At 37.4% G+C, this 20,010-nt stretch overlaps 1 long non-coding RNA gene across 6 annotated transcripts in view; it reads left to right on the forward strand.

The window, feature by feature from the left end:
• LOC111769263 (uncharacterized) overlaps positions 1-20,010 on the forward strand; it is a 162,474-nt gene that overhangs the window by 60,583 nt on the left and 81,881 nt on the right. For 4 of the 6 annotated variants that reach the window (XR_011441117.1, XR_011441118.1, XR_011441116.1 and 1 more), the window contains one exon: positions 16,713-16,900. This is a non-coding gene — a long non-coding RNA (uncharacterized lncRNA). Of the gene's footprint in view, positions 1-2,713; positions 2,783-16,712; positions 16,901-20,010 lie in introns of those variants that run through there. The other 2 variants (XR_002802129.2, XR_002802128.2) reach the window with 1 other exon arrangement.

Raw genomic sequence — 20,010 nt, forward strand, 5'->3', positions numbered from 1 at the left:
GAGTGCATGTCTTAAAGTATGCATCTTATCCCATTAACACAAAAGTTCTCCTTGTATAGATTCAGTGAAGAGATTAAACAAGGAGTTAATAAGAAAAGTTATCCAATATCAAAATCAGAGCTACCAATGGTCCACGATCAATATGGTCAGCATATTCCCTGGCATCTGAGCTACTCCTTTATGTTGTCTTGGCTATCTCGGCTAAGTTAAGGTTTGTTGATCTTAAGTAAATGCTAACCTGATGCTTTAAACAACTCTAATACTGAACCAACTTAATTACCACCTTTGGAGAAATATGAACATCCTTTATTCTGAGACAGGATAATGTGCTGCTTGAGCAGGTGGTGAAATTCTGGAGGGGATGAAAATATGCTTAACTCAGAAACTATTTTACTTATTAAAATTCTCTTTCACTGACATTTATTGTAATTTCATCTGAATAACTGCAGTCCTGACGAGTTTTAAATAGCACGGAATCCACTGTTAGAGGTTTTGAAATCCTGAGTAGAAAATTAAAACATCACAAGTTTTACAGGGATTTTTCATGTTTGACTTCAAAGTCTTATTCAGTTAATCAACCTGATTCTCGGTTGTGAGGGAGGAGAGCTGCTTTCAATTACGCAGTAGTTTTGATTATGTGCTTTCACAGGGAAGAAAGATAAGTGGAGAAGTAAAATAATCTCGCCCCAAATATGGAGCGACGGGCTGTTTTTCCTGCCTGCAGAAAAAAAGACAAATTTCTCCAGGAAAGATTAAGAGTGCTATCAGCATCCTTTTTTCTACTTCACAGCTTCTCACATTCCGTATCAAAACAGGTTTAATTATGTGGGGGTTTCTTTGAGTGGGCTCAGCCATATTCCTTTAAGTGACTTCATATCCTTTCTAGAAGAAAAACTAGAGGTATCTATTATTTTAGGATCTACAATGTTCCACTTTCTAAGTGTAAGAATGAAAATTAGTGGCAGGAAATTACTTCAATTCCAACCTGAAATCCTTTGCTCCAAGAGGTTCTGAGTTATGTGCCTGGTTGCATAAAAGTGTATAAATTTAACAGTTTATTCTCAAGTAGAAATGGACACATTTATGCCTATAACCACTTGGAGTCATGAGAAAGAATTGTTCTTTGTATCCTTAACATATCTTTAAGTGAGATATTTTTGTGAGTAGATGAGTTAGTATATACATATCCCATTTAGAATTTGGTGTACATTTCAGATTTTCATTCAATTATGTATTGTGGATAAGTGCACATAAAATATGGTAGAAATTATAATACAAGTGCCCATAATAGCTTTTATAGAAGATTGCAGAACATAAGCAACACTAAATTAATTATTAATCTCACATATTCAAATTTTCTCTTAACAAATATGTTGGATTATGTAAGTATCAATGTATTAGGCTAAGAGAAAAAAGTAGATCTCTTATCATGCACTAAATAATAATCTTAGAAAAACAGCTCATTGAATCAAGTCGTTGTCTGGCTGACACATGACAACAAGAGGAGATCTTTGAAAATAAAATGTAGATTATACAGGAAAACAACAGAATTTAATAAGAGATGACAATATTATGGAAATATCATCATTATAAATTTTAAAGTATTACATACTCTTTACATTCTTATTCAATATACGTTTATTTTTAGTAAAGCTTTCAAATAACTGTAATTTAATGTAATTGTATCCTTACAACAATTCGATGTGTGCAAGTTTCTTAAAATTTTCCTGTGTATTGAGTATGTGTATTTGTATTCTTCAACAAGAAATCCAGAAATAGGCATGAATAGAAATGATAGATAGGCTCATCTGAGACCCCAAAATGAGCATGAGTACCATGTGTTTCGCTAGAGTTTAACAAGAAAAAGAAATGCATTAGGGAGCAATATAAATGATAAACTTTAAAAACAAATGATTGCAGGGGGTAGAGAACTGCTTCATTGGTTACATTTATCCAAAATATCAGGATGAAATGCTGTTTCACTTATTTAAATTTATCAGTTCACAGAATGTTTAGAAAATAAATTTTCATATTTATAACATAGTTTCAAAGGTAGGGGATGAGAGTACTAAGCTTTTTACAATGGAAACAAAGTCAGTTATCATTGAAAGGCAATTTCATCCCATAATGCTAGTTGAATCACAAGGGGAGACAGAGAGGAGAAAGCAAGCTATCCTTAAGTAAAGGACTATACTGTAGTAGGTTCCAAACTCAAAGACGTCTTCAATGTTCTGAACCATCACTCAATTACATGATATACTAGCAATATGAAAAAATAATTGCTTTTGCATTTTGTCTCAGTACCAAATGTTATTTGAGAAAAAAGTAGTTGGAAACTAGAATTTGGGGCTGACAGTTCAGGATAATTGGTATTTATTACAATGCAATTGACATAAAGTGATAAATTGTTAGACATTCTACATCTGCATTACTTTTAGAAATTAAAAGAAAAAGGTTACCACCTACAATGCTGTTAATGTTTCAGTATTTGCCATCTACTCATTAGAGAGTAATATACATTTTAAGATTATTTAAGTTCTGAAGAGATGAAATACTGCTGATGTATTCCATTAGGCACACTTTTTTTACATAGGCAATTCTTACCTGGAAGTACTGTTTAATTTCTAGTTTACTTTTAGAGAAAAGGAAATAAAGTAAAGAAGAACAATAAATATTATAACCTCTTTGATTCACAATATTGCTTATTTTTCAGGTAGAAGAATGAAGCACATTCTATCTACGATGATACAAATTAGCCGTCTATTAAATTTCAAAAATGGCATGTTTATTTGAATTAAATTATTTTTAGGTTATATTGTTTCATGAAGAACTCAAGAATATCCATCACTTGGTCAAACCTAATCACTGAGCGTTACATCTGGAAAAGAATTATATGAATGACAGAACCCTTAATTTCTAATGATATACTGAGCTATTTATCAAGAAAACCATATAATGATAGAATATTTCATTTAGAAGGCATCATAATACAGGATTTCTGTTCTAATTCATGATACTCACTATCCTACAATTGGAAGAGCATCCTCTATCTACTGCTAGAAAATCTCTGGTCGTCAAGAACATATTAAGATACAAGTCCAGTGTCCAGAAGGTTAGGTTCATCATTTAAACTGAACCAAAGTCCGCCTCTACACAACCCAAATTCAGTCTTTATTTTCTTTCTAGGAGAATATTAAATCTACTACTTCCTCTGTACACCATTTCTTTGAATAGTTAAGCATACTCATCTTCCTTCAGTGAACACACCTAGCTCATGAATTTGTTTTAAAGGACTTGATTTCTGAGTTCCCCACTTTGTTTTCATGTTTAACTTTATTCTAGTTTGTAAATATTTTTAAAATTAGACATTTAAAAATGATTAGTTTACCTAAGGAGATTTTAATACATTACAATATGCTTCATAGTTGTATTTTATACTTTGGATATTAGAACCCCAAATTGTCATAACTTTTGTTCATTCATGCAATCGTTTGGCAGTTATTAATATATGGATTTGTTATGTCACTCAATAATTCAGACCTCAAAGTTACCACCACAAAACTATTTAAAGTATTTACTGCAATGCAAATATACTACTTGAGGTTATTATGGAATTGTAAAACTTGAAATTGTTTGTATATAATAATTTCTCTTTACTATCAGTTTGTGGGGACATATATTAAGAAATACAGATCTGGAGCCAGCCCTGATGAGCTAGTGGTTAAATTTCAGTGCACTCTGCTTCAGCAGCCTGGGTTCTGTTCCTGGGCATGGAACCGTACCACTCATCTGTCAGTAGCCATGCTGTGGCAGCAGCTTGCATAGAAGAACTGGAAGAACTTACAACTTTATACAACTATGAACTGGGGCTTTGGGGTGGGGGAAAAGAAAAAAGGAAGATTGGCAACAGACGTTAGCTTAGGGAGAAACTTCCCAGCAAAGAAAAAAAAGAAATACAGATCTGAATCTGGTGACTTCAGCAAAATGGTTGAATATGACGTTCTTTGCATGTATTCCCCCTCAACAACCATAATTTGGCATCCATTCAGGGACAAAAGTGCCTTCCTGGGAGCTTTGGGATCCAGGTAGGATTGTGAAACCCTGATGCAGTCCAGGACTGAGGAGAACCATCTTGAGAAGCCAGGCTAACAACCAAGTGGCTGACATGGTCCAGGCTACAGGAATGGAAACAGCTCCATAGCCCTGAGAAGTGCTATGGCCCACCTGGTTTGGGATCTGTCTCCAGCACGGTACACCAAGGACCCAAGAGGAGTCACACCCACCTATGTGTCAGGTAATAGACATGGAAAACTCAGTCCCTCCTGGGGCCCTGTAGCACTGTGAGCTGGCTCTAGACCTTCTCAGCTGCAGTCTGGGCACCCCAGGAGGTAAGCCCACCAAACCTGGTCAGACTTTAGATCCTGAAACGGGCCTGTAACTGAGCCAGCCATCCTACCTGCATTGCGCGAACAGTCCTGCTAGCACAGGAACCCTGAGGAGACATCCATTTGTGCCCCTAGAGATTGTGAAAGGGCCCTATCCTAGGCATCAGCTGTCTCCAGCCACAGTCCACCAGCAGGCCTGCTAGAATAGTGGCCAGGAAGGAGAAACTCCCGCCTGCACCCCTGGATCCTGAAAGGGCCCTGTACGTGGCCCCAGCTTTCACAAACCACAGTCTGCCAGTCTTCCAGCAGTCCTGAGTGTCGGGGGTCATGGTAGGAGATGCTTCTGTCTGCATCCCCAGAGATCCTGAAACAGCCCTGTACTCAGTTCCAGCCCCTGCTGGTGGCAGTCCACAAGAAGTCCTGCTGGCACAGAGACCAGGTGGAAGACACCTGCACCTCAGCAGATCCTGAGAGGAGGCCCAATGTTCCTCCAGCCCCTCCAGCCTCTCTAGCCATGATCAGGGAGCAGTGTAGCCCACCCAGGGACCTGGTGGGAGATGCATTTCATCCATGCCTCCAGAGCCAGGTCTGCGGATGTCAATCTTGGCTGCAGAACCTGAAACAGCCCTGAGGTTGGGTTCCAGTCCCTCTCAGCTGTGGTCCTGGACGGTCCTGCCCATCCAAGGACCCATCCAGTGACCAGGCAGCAGACCTCCTAGGAACCTGGTGGGAGCCACATCTGCAGCACACCTGGTAATAGGCCTACTGTCTGAGGACCCAAATGGGGACCCTGAAGTGGACCCTTGTCTCATTGCTCCCCTCCTGAACAAAATCCTGGAGGCAATCCCTTCCACTCAGAGACCAGACTCACCTGAGACCCTAGAAACAAGCCTGCCACTGCAGACTCAGCGACAGCCTTGTAACTGGCTCCGGTTCAGCCAGACTGCGTTCTAGAGGTGATCTCATCAGCCCAGGAAACAGGTGTTTGCTATTCAAATGCACAGAGACCACACAGGCTACATGGATCCCAAAGAATCAGGCAAATATGAGACTATGAAAGGAAGCTAATAAAGCTCCAGTGACCAACCCCAAAGAAATGGAGATCTATGACTTGGCTGACAAAAATTCAAAATAAGCATCTTAAAGAAACAGGATGAAATGCAAGAGAACACAGACAACTAAATGGAATCAGGAAAACAATGCATGAACAAAAGGAGAAGTTTAAGAAAGAAATAAAAACCATAGAAAACCAAACAGAAAGCTCGGAGCTGAAGAATCCAATGACAGAACTGAAAAGTTCAATAGAGAACTTCAAGAACAGCCTTGATTATGCAGAAGAAAGAATCAACAAACTCGGAGACAGATCATCTGAAATGAGCCAGTTAGAGGAACAAAAAGAAAAAGAATAAGAGTTAAGAAAGCCTATGTGAATCATGGACTAGCATCAAGGGAATGAATATTTCAGTTTGATTCTTTCGTCACATTCTGAATTCCATCCTGGAATCCCCAACATCCCAAACAATAATTTTTTAATTTGCATACGTTAGGGTTGTATCTTTGTGCTCCAAAGTTCTACAGGTTCTTGAAAAATGCTCAATACCTTGTATTCACCATTAGTGACGTACGGAATAGTTTTTCTGTCATAAAACCCCTTGTGCTTCTTCTACTCAATTCCCCTCCAACATCACTCCCACTCAAACCCTTGGCAAATATTAATCTTTTTATCATTGCTATACATTTGCCTTTTACAGATTGCCATATAATGAGAAGCATCCACTATAAAGCCTGGCTTCATTCACTTACCAATATGCATTTTAAGATACAACTGTTTCTTTTCTGGCTCGCTAGCTTTTATTTTTTTATTAATCATTGAAAAATATCCCATTGAATGAGTGTGCTACAGTTTATGTACACATTCACCAATCAAAATGTTGAGTCCAGTTTTGGTGAGTATGGATAAAGCTGCTATATATATTTTCATACGTGTTTTACATGTTAATAAGTTATAGAATCAATTGGATGAATATCTAGGAGTGTAACTGAAGATAATATGATTGGACTATTCTATAAATTTCCTAGGGCTGCCATAACAATTAGCACAAACTTGCAATCTTAAAACATCAAAAACTTATTCTCTCGAAGTTCTGGAGACCAGAAGTCTCAAGTCAAGGTCTCAGCAGTGTTGGTTCCTATTGGAGGCTTGAGAATCTGTTCCATTCCACTCTCCTAACTTCCGGTGGCTGCTGGCAAATGTCGACATGCTTTAGTTTGCAGATAATCACTCCAATCTCTGTGTCCATCTTCACACGCCCTTCGTCTTTAGATATCACTGTGTCTTTTTCCTTTATGTTTCTTGCAAGGGCACTCATGATTGATGTAGGGGCCGCCATAAATCCAGGACGGTCTTATCTCAAGGTCTTTAATTTAATACCTCTGCAAAGGACTTACTTTCAATCAGGTAGTATTCTCAGTACAAGGGGTTAGGACTTGGAGATGTTCCTTTTCCTTCCCCTGTACCATGTGTTAAATGAATGATCATTCTAAAATCTTTCTTAGATGTCCATCTCATGTGCAAAATATGTTCACCCCATCTCAACATGCCCAAAACTCTCAAAATATTACAGCATCCACACTAAGTCCAAAATCTTATATAAATAGTATCAGTTCAAAAATCCTAAATCTCATCTGCTAAATTATCTTCAATCGTATGAATCAGGTGTGGGTGAGACTCCGGGTATGATCCATCTTGGGCAAAAATTCTTTCCATCTATAGGCCCAAGAAACTCATTCAAAGGTTACCTACTTCCAAAATCCAATAGGGAGACAGGCACAACCCAAGCTTCCTACTCCTGGCGGGAGTTCCTAGTGTAGGCAGAGGCAGAAAGCAAGGATGAAAGCAAAGTAGCTGAGGGAAAGACCAAGAAGTAAGAAAGAGTCAAAAGAAACAAGAAAACAAAAACAGGACTGGCAACCAGGTGAAATTGGGACGATGAGCTTATTGTGGTAAAGAATCGCATCTTAGAATTAAAAATCTCCAAACCCAGTCACAAGCCAGAGTGAATAAAATTAAATATACCTGGCTATATTTCCTACAGTAATAAGTTGTTCAGAATGATTGTATCAATGAAAACCTAACTTCCACATATGTAGGAGCACAAGCAGGTCTGGAGGCATGCAATTTAATTGAAGTCCATGTGACACCTTCAATGTCTTCCTACTTAAAGACGCCAGTTTTAACTAAAAAATGCCACAGAATTTTTTATGCTAAATCCACCTACAAAGAAATATTGAACAGGTGTCTGAGAGCTGTACACATTACTATGTCTTTTTAGGTGAACATCTTTCTCTTCATGATTAGAGAAATTTTAACGAGTCTCATTATTATGGACTAAGAGTAGGACTGAAGTGGGAGCTGGCTGGGTAAAATGGAGGAAAATCTTAGAATAGCTGAGGGCTGTTATTTGGTTTTTATATACCAGAAGAGTGCAAAAAACCCCCAGGTGTCCATTTAATAAGAATAACATCTTGCCCATCGAGCAAGAACAGTTGTCTTCTGTAATTAGTGAGGTGCACGTGTGCACATATGACATTCAAACATATTACCTGAAAACTGGGAGCTGAGCTGTGTGGTATCCTTGAGAATATTATATAAGAAGCTCTTGTTTCCTGTATTCCTCTTTATCCTTGTACCGTAGTTATTGGGTTTTTTTTACAAGCTCTTTCAGAATCATTAGGAGATAAGCACCCTTTCTTCTAACAAAGGAAGGACAGTCACTGACAGTCAGTACAATTGGTCAATGTTTTATTTTTATACACCTTTACCAATGAAATGCCCTTTAATTTTTCATAAGGTAACATCCATACGATACCTTGGCATTGCTAATATGTTTCTGTACACAGTCACTGGTAACGCACATTTTAGAATGTACAACCAACAGCAAATGTATGGAAAAGTGTAGTTTTTTTGTATTTTGTGACCTTTAAAACTTTCTCAAAGTAGTAAAATAAAGTTTGAAATTGATGTTAACATCCCTTCTTGTAAATTTCAATAAGGGTAAAGAAAACAAAATATCCTCTTTCAAAACAAAACAAAGTAGCAACATAACATATCAATGACATAAAAATTGCTCATAATATTTCTGCATATGAGTGGTTATTATTTAAAAAACTGACATATCAAGTTTCCTTGGGTAAAAAAGGAAAGCAAATTATTTTGATATATTTAGATATTCTGATTATTTCTTCTCCTGAATCAGTTCCTCTGACCCTGCTTCATCTGTTTGGTTTTGCTCCTCCCCTACTCCTTGTACATGGAGAGAATAGTGGCTTTCCATAACTCTGTGAGAGCAGAGGAGAGGGGCATCCACAGATTGATATTTTGTCCACTGGGCCTTGTAGCATCCTCTGTGGAGTGGCCGGTTTCAGCTGCTCCCTGGATTGTAAAGGCTGAGGCCAGGCTGGTCCTTCCTTGGATGAGAGCCTGATAATTGCTGCTGAAGCCCTGGTTGCTTCAACCGATCTGCTCACTCTCTTGGCTGGCTTAGGGCTGGGTCGCCCTCACAAAGGCATCTGCAGCATCTTAGATCTCCTTTCCCCAAGCCCTTTAAGCCTATTTTATATTCTCTCTATGGTCCCTGGCCCAGGATTTCTATTGCACAGCCTGAGCTGTGGGATCACCTCGCCTCCTGCTTGGGTGAGGAGTGATTTAAGGGCCTTTAGATCTTATGGACAGGCCTCCATTTAGGCTGACCTCTGTAGTCATCAAAGAGAGGTCAGAAATTGTGTGCGCTGACGCACCGCAAGCAAGCTCAGCAAAGTCCAGGACTATTAAATCACCTCTTTCTCTGCATATTCATGCAGTCCTACCCTCTTTCCTTGCTGAGGCCACCTCCTATCACCAAGGCCTCCCCACTGAGAGCTTTCCTGCCGGGTCCCAGAGGGAAGGCAGGGCAGTAAGAGCTTTTCCTGGCACTTCCCTCACCTGTCAACATACCAAACCCCTCCCCAGATTCGCCAACATAGGGAGGTTTCCATCTTAAACTTAAAGCTTCCTGCTGTCCTCCCCCCCCCCGCCCCCACACCTCAGACTCTTTTTTTCTTGTTATTCTTCCTTCCACCACTCACTGGGCAGCAGAATTCTTAATTTACCAGGAATCTTTGAATTCCTTGCTGCACTCTGAAATCGTTTGTAACCTGGTCATCCAGGTCCCCCTGTTGATATGTTCATACATATAAAAAGATACATTTATTTTTCTTCTATAAAAAGAAACGATTGGGCTTTGCAGACTATTGTGTTGCTGTAAAATTAAGAAAACAAATTTTGTGTCCGTCGTTATTTATTCCTGCTATAAGACTTCTAATTTCTTACCATCTTTCGCCAACCCCAGAAAAAGTACACTCCATTGTCTACACAGAGAGAAATTTTTGCCAAATAGAATGTTATGAACAAAAAACTGCAAAAAAGAGAGAAATGCATTCAGATATTTCATCAGTCTTACCTTTTTTAAACATATGTCCACAGAGATAGAATGTACTTGCCAAGAGGATAACTAATGTTAAGATTGATGATATAGATCACGTTCACCTTTCCAGGAAACTAAAATAAATCTGAAGGAGGTTCTTATCACCCACGCCAAACAGCTAGCTTGCAGTTCAGTGAGTTTCAGAGAAAAGAGTGGCTCCTCCTTTATTTCTGTCATTTTCTTTTTAGACAGAAGACATAAAACATTAAATATGAAGAAATTAAAAATATAAAACCCCCTCTATCACTAATATTCTTCTAAGGCCATTTGTTTTTCATATAAGGAGAGTTGTCATGACATTCTTTTCTGAGCATCTTCAACCATTGTTCTTTTGACATCTTTCCAAGTATTTACCCATCCTGTATACATTTCTCTGAGTGTACTGAAATTTCCCAAATGCTGTTTAAAATTATTAAACACAATCATTAAGGATGTAATCCAGCTTTTTTAAAGTGTGGGACACAAAAACAATTGCACTTTTTATTTGTTATGTATAGCAAGTTCATATGGCATGGGTTCAAGTATTTGTTCTAACACTATCTATTTGACTTTGAGGCACAAAAATTAACCTCTTGGGTCCTGAGTGTCTTTATAATAAAATGACAATAATTATGCTGCTATATCTTGTATGCAGTTGTTTCATAATGACATGAAATGATACATGCAGAGGACATTTTACTGTAACTGAAGATGCATTGATAGCCTGTTGACTATTATTGAATTTGATTTTCTTTTCTTTCACTGTTAGTAACTGTTACTTGGAGGGAATACAATGTACGGTATTCCAGTTAAATTTAATTTTGTTACCTAGGACGTATCATTCCCTCCTTTCTAGATATTTTGTGATACAGTTTTGACACAGGTATGCTAGAATAATCTTGCGTTTCCTTTCATTTGGTGAATATTATTGGCATTTATCCATGTAATTAGTGTCATTGCTGAGTATGAGCTGAGGAAAGAATTCTATGGATAGAGGCCTCCCTACAGTTTGACAATAATACATTGTTTCTGGTAGCACTGGTTTTCTTTACCATACTTACCTGATTTTTTTGCTTAGATATTATTATTTAAAACTAGAGAAATAGAACAGTGAGTGATACGAAATAAGAAAAAGAAGGAAGAAAATGCTTTTTTTTTTTAGTCCTGCCACTTTAGAAAAGTTGGAAGGAGAAGTATAATTAATCTGTAATAACTTGACAGAAACCATTTTTTGGGGGTAGTTATTATTCACTAATTAGTGAGAATTAGCATACTAATTTTTTTTTTTTTTGAGGAAGATTAGCCCCAAGCTAACATATGCCAATCCTCCTCTTTTTTCCGAGTAAGACTGGCCCTAAGCAAACATCCGTGCCCATCTTCCTCCACTTTATATGTGGGATGCCTACCACAGCATGGCTTTTGCCACACGGTGCCGTGTCCTCACCCGGGATCCGAACCAGTGAGCCCCAGGCCGCCAAAGCAGAACACGCGCACTTAACCGCTGTGCCACCTGGCCAGCCCCAACATACTAATTTTTTTAACTGGTTGTTGGGGGGACAGAAAGCAGGAAGGCCTCTGGTTTTAGCTCAAACATGTAAAGAGCTTAGAAGTTATCTCTTTCATCTCAACAAGAAAAAGCTGGAAACACTAAAAATCAATGACTTTTCTTGGACCCACTCGAGAGCTGAGATGGCAGGACAAATCGACATGCGAAATCTAGAGACAGAGGTGAATACAAAGAATCAAAGCTGAAATTTGTTTAGCAAAATTAATACCAAAAAATATAATAGAAAAAGTATACAGCACAATCAATAAGATCTATTAATGCAATTCGTTTCAATATTAAAATGCAATAAATGTAACCTAGTATATCAACAGGCTAAAGGAGAAAACTCACATGAATATATTAATTGAGGCAGAAAATGCATTTGACAAAATCCAATCCTCATTCATGATAAATACTCTCTGCAAAGTAGGAATAGACATGAACGCCATCTACTTGATGAAGCGCATCTGCCAAAAAGCTACAGCTGCCATCAGAGTTGGAGTTGACAGGGTGGAGAATTTTTCCTAAATTCAGCCAAAATGCAAGTATGTTCTCTCTCACCACTCCTAACCGACATCATCCTAGAAGTCCAGGAAAGTATACAGATTGGAAAAGGAGAAATAATTGTTTTGTTTTGTTTTGCAGATGGCGTAATTGTCTATGTAGAAAACTCCCAAAGAATCCTCAAAAAAAAAAAAGAAAATTCCTGGAACTGATAGGTTGATATAGCAAGATATAGCAAGCAAAATCAATACATGAAAGTCATTTCCTTTCATGGATACCAGTATTGAACAGTTGGAATTTTAAAATATAAAATACCAACAAAATACTGAGATATAAATTAAAAAAAAATATGAACAGAATATGTATGCAGAAATCTACAAAACACATGAGAGTAATAAAGAAGTCTAAATAAATTGAGGAATAGCCCCAGTTCATGCATTGGAGGACTCAGTATTGCAAAATGTCAATCTTCCCCAATTTAATCAATAGATTGTACTCAGTACCAATCAAGATCCCAGTGACCTATTTTATAGACCTCTACAGACTGTTTCTAAAATGTGCAAAGAAGAACAAAAGACTAGAGTGGCTAATATAGTAGTGAAAGACTCATGATAGCAGATTTCAAGACTTACTGTAATGTTACAGCATAGAGACAATGCGGTATAAGCAAAATGACAGACACCTAGATCAATGCAACCAAATAGAAAGCCGAGAAATAAGATTGTAATGCTAGACAAATGACACTGTGAATTTGTCCAAATCCGTAGAACATTACAGCACAAAGAATGAACCTTAATATACGCAAATTTAAAAAATTACTCAGGAGGTTGAGGTATCAGGATGGAATGCACTCTTGACAAATGAACCCAGTGGTTTTACAAATGTATGAACCAACCTAAGTGAAAGGCCTAAGGGAAGAAGACGCTGATCTAAGTAGCTTTGGAAATGAATAGAGTCTGTAAAACTAAAGAAAAAAGGAACTCAACACAAGCACCATACTCTAGCTGATAAAATTGCTTCCCGTGGTGTGTGGGTTAACAATTCTGAAGACGCTCTTCACTTATTCTGGAATTGAACAATGAGGTAAAAGTTTCACAGATGGTGGAAGCCACTTTTGTCACTGTTGGAGTCTGAGGTTATAGGTGAACAAGGGATGAGCCACAGATGAGCATCTGCTGAGGGATTAGAGGTCAAGACATCATTATGCATCCATGTTTAATTTATTATTAATACAGTGGAGATACACACACATTTCATTCATAGATAGATTCATGGGTTGGTATAGACACATATATATTTTTTTTCCTGTCCGTTGAGAGAGCCCAGAACCAATGGCCCCCAGCAGTAATGAGCATATCTATTTTCCAGATCTTGGTTTCTAATACCTTTCTTCATTTAAAGGAACCAAGGTTACCTGGGGAAATAGCTGATTCTCAGGATGGAGTAATAAGTATACAGGATGAGCCTGGGGCACCTTGTAATACCAGAAAATAGGAACATGGTTAAAAACAGGAAACACACAAACATACAATGATGGGGGTATTATATGAAAGGGATGCAGGATCCAACTAAATGAACTCCTAATTACCAAAGCTGAAGCAATTAAAAAAACCATATTATTGAATTATAATTTAAAATATAAATTAGTATCTATGAGTCCGTAGTTATATAAATAAATATTTGAATAATAAACATTGGGGAAAGATAGACAAAGATTTTGTGCAAAAGAATTCTAAATAATTTATGTAGATACTCCACCTTCATGATGGTGATGCTTAACTCTCCACTCCTTAAATGTGGGTTCTGCATAGTGATGTCCTTCCAAAGAACACAGGACGGAGAGGGGGAAAAAAGTAACTTCATTACGTTGGAACTTGACCAATACTACCTCAGTCAGATGATAAAGGTTAACATCAACAGTGATTGCATGTTAATAGTCTATATCGTTGATATGATATGATGAAAATGACATTTTATCTCTGTGATCTCCCTCTCAAAAACCCAAGTGTGATCATGAGAAAAATAAACATTTTAAGAGAGGGACATTCTACAAAGTATCTAACCCACACTCCTCAAAACTATCAAGATCAAAAACAAGGAAAGTCTGAGAAAATGTCACAGCCAATAGGAGCCCAAGGAGATATAACAACTAAATGTAATGTGGTATACTGGATGGGATCCTAGAACAGAAAAAAAGGACACTAGGTTAAAAACTAAGGAAATCTGGGCCGACCGGGTGGCGTAATGGTTAAGTTCACGCAAAAAGAGGAAGATTGGCAACAGATGTTAGCTCAGGGTCAATCTTCCTCACCAAAAAAATAAAATTAAATTAAAAAAACTAAGAAAATCTAAAGTATGGATTTTAGTTAATAATAATATATCAATATTGGTTCATCATTTGTGTCAAATACACTGCACTAACATAAAATGTTAATAATAGGGGAAACTGGGTATGGGTAAATGGGAACTCTCTGTATGTCTTCACAACTTTTCTAAAATCTAAATCTATTCTAAAATAAAATATTTATTTAAAGATTAAATAAAAAAATACAAAAAACACCATAGCTTCTCCATTCAAACACAGACTGGACACATATGACTCTCACTCCTAAAACCTTATTGCAACTAAAATGTAAAAGTAGATAAGCGTCAATCTATATCAAATGATGAATTAGATGGAGCATGCTTATTGACTGAAATTCATCGGAAGCCACTGTTTAATGTAAGCTATGCAGGAGTGCAAGAGAAGTTGTGAGGCAATCTGACATGGACGCTCTGAAGTGCTCTTGGCTCTGGCTCAGCAAGTGTAAAACTGCAAGTGTAGAAGTTAGGGTTGAAAACAGAGCTCATCTCCAATCCCTGTCTTCCTCTCATTCATTATGCAGGGTTGAAGCAATCATCATTTACATCAAGGGAAAATAGCAAGCCGTTTTTTTCTTTAATGCAATAGGTTAAAGAATCTGGAGAAAGCTGAGGATCTAGTGCGGATTTTGTTTCCTATAGAAAAACCCTCCGCATTCTGTCACTTGGAAACCCACTTCCTTACAGAAGCTTCTCAGCTAAGGAAGGCACGATAAATTGAAGTTTAGGAATCAACATATCCCATTCCATCATGCATCGAGCTCCCGGTCAAATTCTGACATATGGTAGTGATTACTGACTTACAAATCTGTCTTAATTCTGTGACTTTCAAGGGGCATTGATAGGACTGCAGTTTGTGGCCTTCCTGGGTTGAATGTGGCTGCTGTAACTAGTGGTAGACAATAAGCACCAGTTCCAGGTTGGAGCATTTAACTGTTGACAGAAGAGCCTCTAGTGGTCTCTTTCTTTTTGCCACTATGATGGATAAAAATCCAAGCAATGACTGTCGTGGCAGCGTGAGTCCCAAAGTGAGGGCAATTTAAAACCCAGCACAGATCCAGATCCCGGAGGGAAATTCAACACGAGCAAGAAATAACCCTTTGTGTCAAGCCATTAAAATTAAGGGGTTGTTTGTTACTACAGCAAAATCTAGGTTACTCCTCTTGATTCAACATCTACTGGAAAAATATGTCGAGAAACAGTCCTACGCATCAGACAGCACAGGAAACCCAGACAATTTTCCATTTCTTCTTAAATGTAAATATCAATGATAATAATTAGGTATGTGTAAGAAAAAAATATCAAAAGGAAGATAATTTTAAAAATAAAGAACATGAGTGACTTAATAAACATTGTAAGAAATGAAGAGAAAAACAATACGAATAAAAAGCTCTAAGAAATATACTAAAAAATAGTCCGAGAAGAATTACATCCTTAGAATAACAAAAAATGATGCTATAAAAAGAGCATAAAGAATGTGAAAGTCTTTTGAGATTAAAACTATGATCACCGCTACCAGCAACAAAAAATATTGGAAGCCTTGAAAGTATGTTCAGATAACCTTACAGCCTGTATAGCAAACACGGCAAAGAAATTAAAAATATTAGAGAAAGGTTAAAAGACAAATAAGTTCAATCCACATTTGACCATTATAATAATATGGAGAAATCTCAGAAGAAGTCTATATTTACATTAAAGTTGCATTTGAAATCTAAGTGCTTTATTCTTTTCAACTTTAATAACCCCTCTCTTGCTCTGCACTACATTTTGACATTCGGAACGTTTTCTATTTCTTTTCTTTTTTTAAAAAAAATCTTTAATAATACATATCCGCTTGGTTTAGAAAACATGTTCCCCATGTTTATAAAACATGGACAACATGGAATCAAACATAAAAATGCCCAAGACCTTTTTTCTCTTTTTTTAACTAGTTTGGAAATTACATCAAATTTTCAAAAAATAGTAAAAGGCAAAGAAAAAGGAAGAAAATGCAAGATAAAAATCTTGTTCTTTTTAATTATTAAATTACAATTACATGAAACTTACTTAACTAATCAAATTTACCAAATATATTGAGTTGAAAATTCAGAAAAATGCCTATTTCATAGGAAGGAATATATGTACCTGAGCAATGGATCCAAAACAATTGCATCTTTATTATCTTTATTTAAATTAAATCCTATACGCTTAAATGAGTAATTGTAATTCCTAAATGTATTTTCCACATGTGAATTATCTCTGAGAATATTATGCCTGATATAAGTTCTACTTCTAGAAATCTGGAAAATGGTGAATAACTGTAACGAGTGTCTATCACATGGATGCTGCACTGTATGTATTTTAATATTGAAAGACATATATACCTGACATTTGTGGTCATGCTGTCTTTCCATCCTCCTGTCTCTTTAACACTAGGCTTGGCAAGTACCAGAAGGCTCATTGAGATTTCCTGTGGTTTATGACCCAAGTTGACAACTGTGACTTCTTCTTTGTGGCGTTCTGATGGTTATGTCGTATAAGAATCACCTTATATCATTTGAGAAGCTGCTGACACGGAGCACTGGTTTGATGGATGACCTGAGCGGCTGCTGTTCCCATCAGAGGTAAGCAGCAAGTTTTACAGGAAATTGTTGGAGGAAGATACAGTGAGGGAGAGAAGAGAAAGTAATGTGTATTATACGTAGACTGACAAAATGATTTGCTTACAGTTCCAAGCTGGTATAGTTGAGAACAGCAGTGAGGAAAAAATGTCTCATCCATATTTAAATAGCTGATCATATAACCGACTTGACAGGCCATTTGTAAGTGCAAATTATAGAGCAGAACTGTAAGCTATGGGGGCCATTCTGCCCTCACTTACACTTTTCTTATTTCAGGTTGAGATAAGCACAAAATAAAGGAAGTAAAATCATGCACCTGTTTCATTTTTTTATACCAGTGATTCTCAAAAGTGTGCTCCCAGAAGTGGCATTAGTGGTGAGGACTTGTTAGAAGTGCAAATTTTCAGGCCCTGCTCCAGACCTACCAAATTAGAAACTCTGGTGTGGGTTTAGCAATCTGTGTTTTAACAATCCCCCAGCTGATTCCAATGCAAGGTCCAATTTAAGACCACTGCCTTCTTATATCAACATCTGCGGTCTTGAAATCCCCAAACATGTAATAGGCATATGTACACGTCTTTAATTTTCTGAAAGGATTGGTATAACATAATTAATTTATAAGGAGAGAAAATAACATTGTCAAGATTAAATTAATCCAACTCTATTGTTTGTATCTACACAGACATAGACATATGATTTGCAATACTGCTAGTAACAGTTTTAGCAACATAATCACCACCTTAGAAATATGATCATAGAGCCACAGATTGGAAAATTACTTAGAAAACACAAACCATGTTTAGAGTAGATTAACTCTCCATAATCAAGGTGATAATCCATTCAATAAAATGCCTTACACGTGTTTATCCAATCTGTAATTTAGCATTCCTTGTAATAGAAAGGTCACTACTTGATGAAGCAGCTGAGTCCATTTTTTAGCCTATGCTCCAGTGGCAGGGAAAAAAGGCCGGCTACATTACAAAACACAGGCAGAGCTTTAAAGGCATCTGAGAACTACTGAAAGAGTGGGAACCAGACAAATAAAAATACCGAGGAAGTAGAACCATTCTCAGGTGAGCAGAGAATTTACCAGCAAAAAGATCCCTTAGGGCATTTGCTGACTCTGAGTGGAGAATTCTAGGCATCTGGTAGAGTAAAAAAGAGCAATAGAGCTTTTAGTAGTTCTGGGCTGAAAAAGCTGGAAAATGTAAGTGCCTGAAATGTATGGCCAGTTTTCCCACAGGATAATGCTAAGTTCTGAGCCATGTAGAGAAGGGGGAACTAGGTCAGAAGCTTCTAGAAAGCCAGGTAAGTTTTTCTGCAGTCTTTCACTGTCCAGTGAACAAATTCTGGTGGAGATGGGGAACAGTAGCGGAGAGCAGAACAGGAAGGGAGCTTTCCTCAAGCACAGCCCTGGCTTTCCAGTATTACTGAGTTTTCTTCAGGAAAATAGAAAACAATCCAGTAATAGTAAACAGAAAGAGAGTTCATATAGTGAATGAGAGAGGCTTATAAAACAGTTAAAAGAGCTGGAGGAATAAAGGTTAGAAATGCACCTGCTAATGTATGGAGTTGATAGGAGCTGCCTCCAATGATCCTAGCTGCTGATAGCGCAAAAATGTGTCATTCACAGGAGGAGGATGCAGCGGCTGCTAGCAAAACCTTACTTGAGCCATGTGCCAAAGCCCATTTGCCTGGCGACCACTGTTGGCTCCAATGGTTCTCTTTGTCCACTATATTCTACATTCCACATATGTTTCTTGTTGGTAGTCCTAAATGGTAAATACGCCGGCAAAAGAGCCTTGAAAAGTTAGTTTCTAGTCTTCCAGCCCCTGAAATACTGGGGAGGTCCTGGAAAGGAACAAGAATAGTGTAGAAACGTCAACAGACTCTCAGGTACTAGCCACCTCTTAGGCTAGTTTTCATTACTCTCTATCCTCTTAAACCACATTTATACAGCATCATACTTCTGCCTAGTAAGACGAAATCACCCCTTTTACAAATGAAGACACACTTACCCTTTCCCCAAAGAGGAAAGGCACATAGTTCCACTCATCAGTATGTCACCTAGCCTTCCCTGTAACTTGGATCAATTTCTGGATAATGTTATTCTCCTTCGAATGCAGCCATAATCTCACTTGAATATTGTGTAATCTAGTGACCAAATAAATATGTAAAAATAAATTATAGATATTATATATAACAGATATTATATATATGCAGCCATCACTAATAATCTTTATATAAAATAGTAGAGATAGACGACAGGGGAAAAAGAGTTAGTGAACACAAATATGTACATAACAAAGCAAGGAAACTTATGCATATTTGCTACAGTCCTCATTTCTATAACCTTTCATAAGGTAACCTCCTACTATTTATAACTTCTACTACCCATTCTGTATTCCCTTTTTCCTCAACCAGAAATACCAAGATATGTTTCTAACCTGGCCGGACAATTCAACTTCATTCTTGAATAGTATGAGTGAGCCTTTAATGGCCCTGCTTGTGTTAGTTTGATTTATTAACAATTTGTACCAATTGACAGGGAAATACCTCCTAAACACAGATTCATGGCAAGTGAATTTTTTTGGAACTTGTTCATCATCCTGGTCCTTGGTAGCACCTGCCCTCCAGGAAGCTGAGAGGCTTCCGAAGTACCAAGAGGCCAGTGGTCTTCCCATCTGGGAATCCAACTACTGCAACTCCAGCAAGATTTAATCTGGATTCCTTCGGGTCTCAAGGCTCTGCTTGCACCTCATCTTATATCCTCAGCGGGTGGTTGAATCAGTAGTGGGTGATTCATTGGAGTTAGTAATGGATGGGAAGGAAATCACATTGACGTTGACATTGCCTTAAATTGCTTTATATTGTAATTGAGTCATTCAAATTCCTATATATTTTGAATAGTCATTGAAAATAAAACAAAATTAAACTATATCCAAGTAATTGAATACCTAGAAAATTTTTCAAATAATTCAATGTGGAAAACCAGCCTTACAGTGATTCTTTAAAAAAAACACTTTAAATAACTATTTCATATAATTCAAAATATTACTTAGCTGACATAGTGGGATTTTTGAAAATACGTAAATCCTTTTAGTAGTAACTAA

This window comes from Equus caballus, chromosome 1 (assembly GCF_041296265.1).
Source record: "Equus caballus isolate H_3958 breed thoroughbred chromosome 1, TB-T2T, whole genome shotgun sequence".
NCBI classification, from domain to species: domain Eukaryota; kingdom Metazoa; phylum Chordata; class Mammalia; order Perissodactyla; family Equidae; genus Equus; species Equus caballus.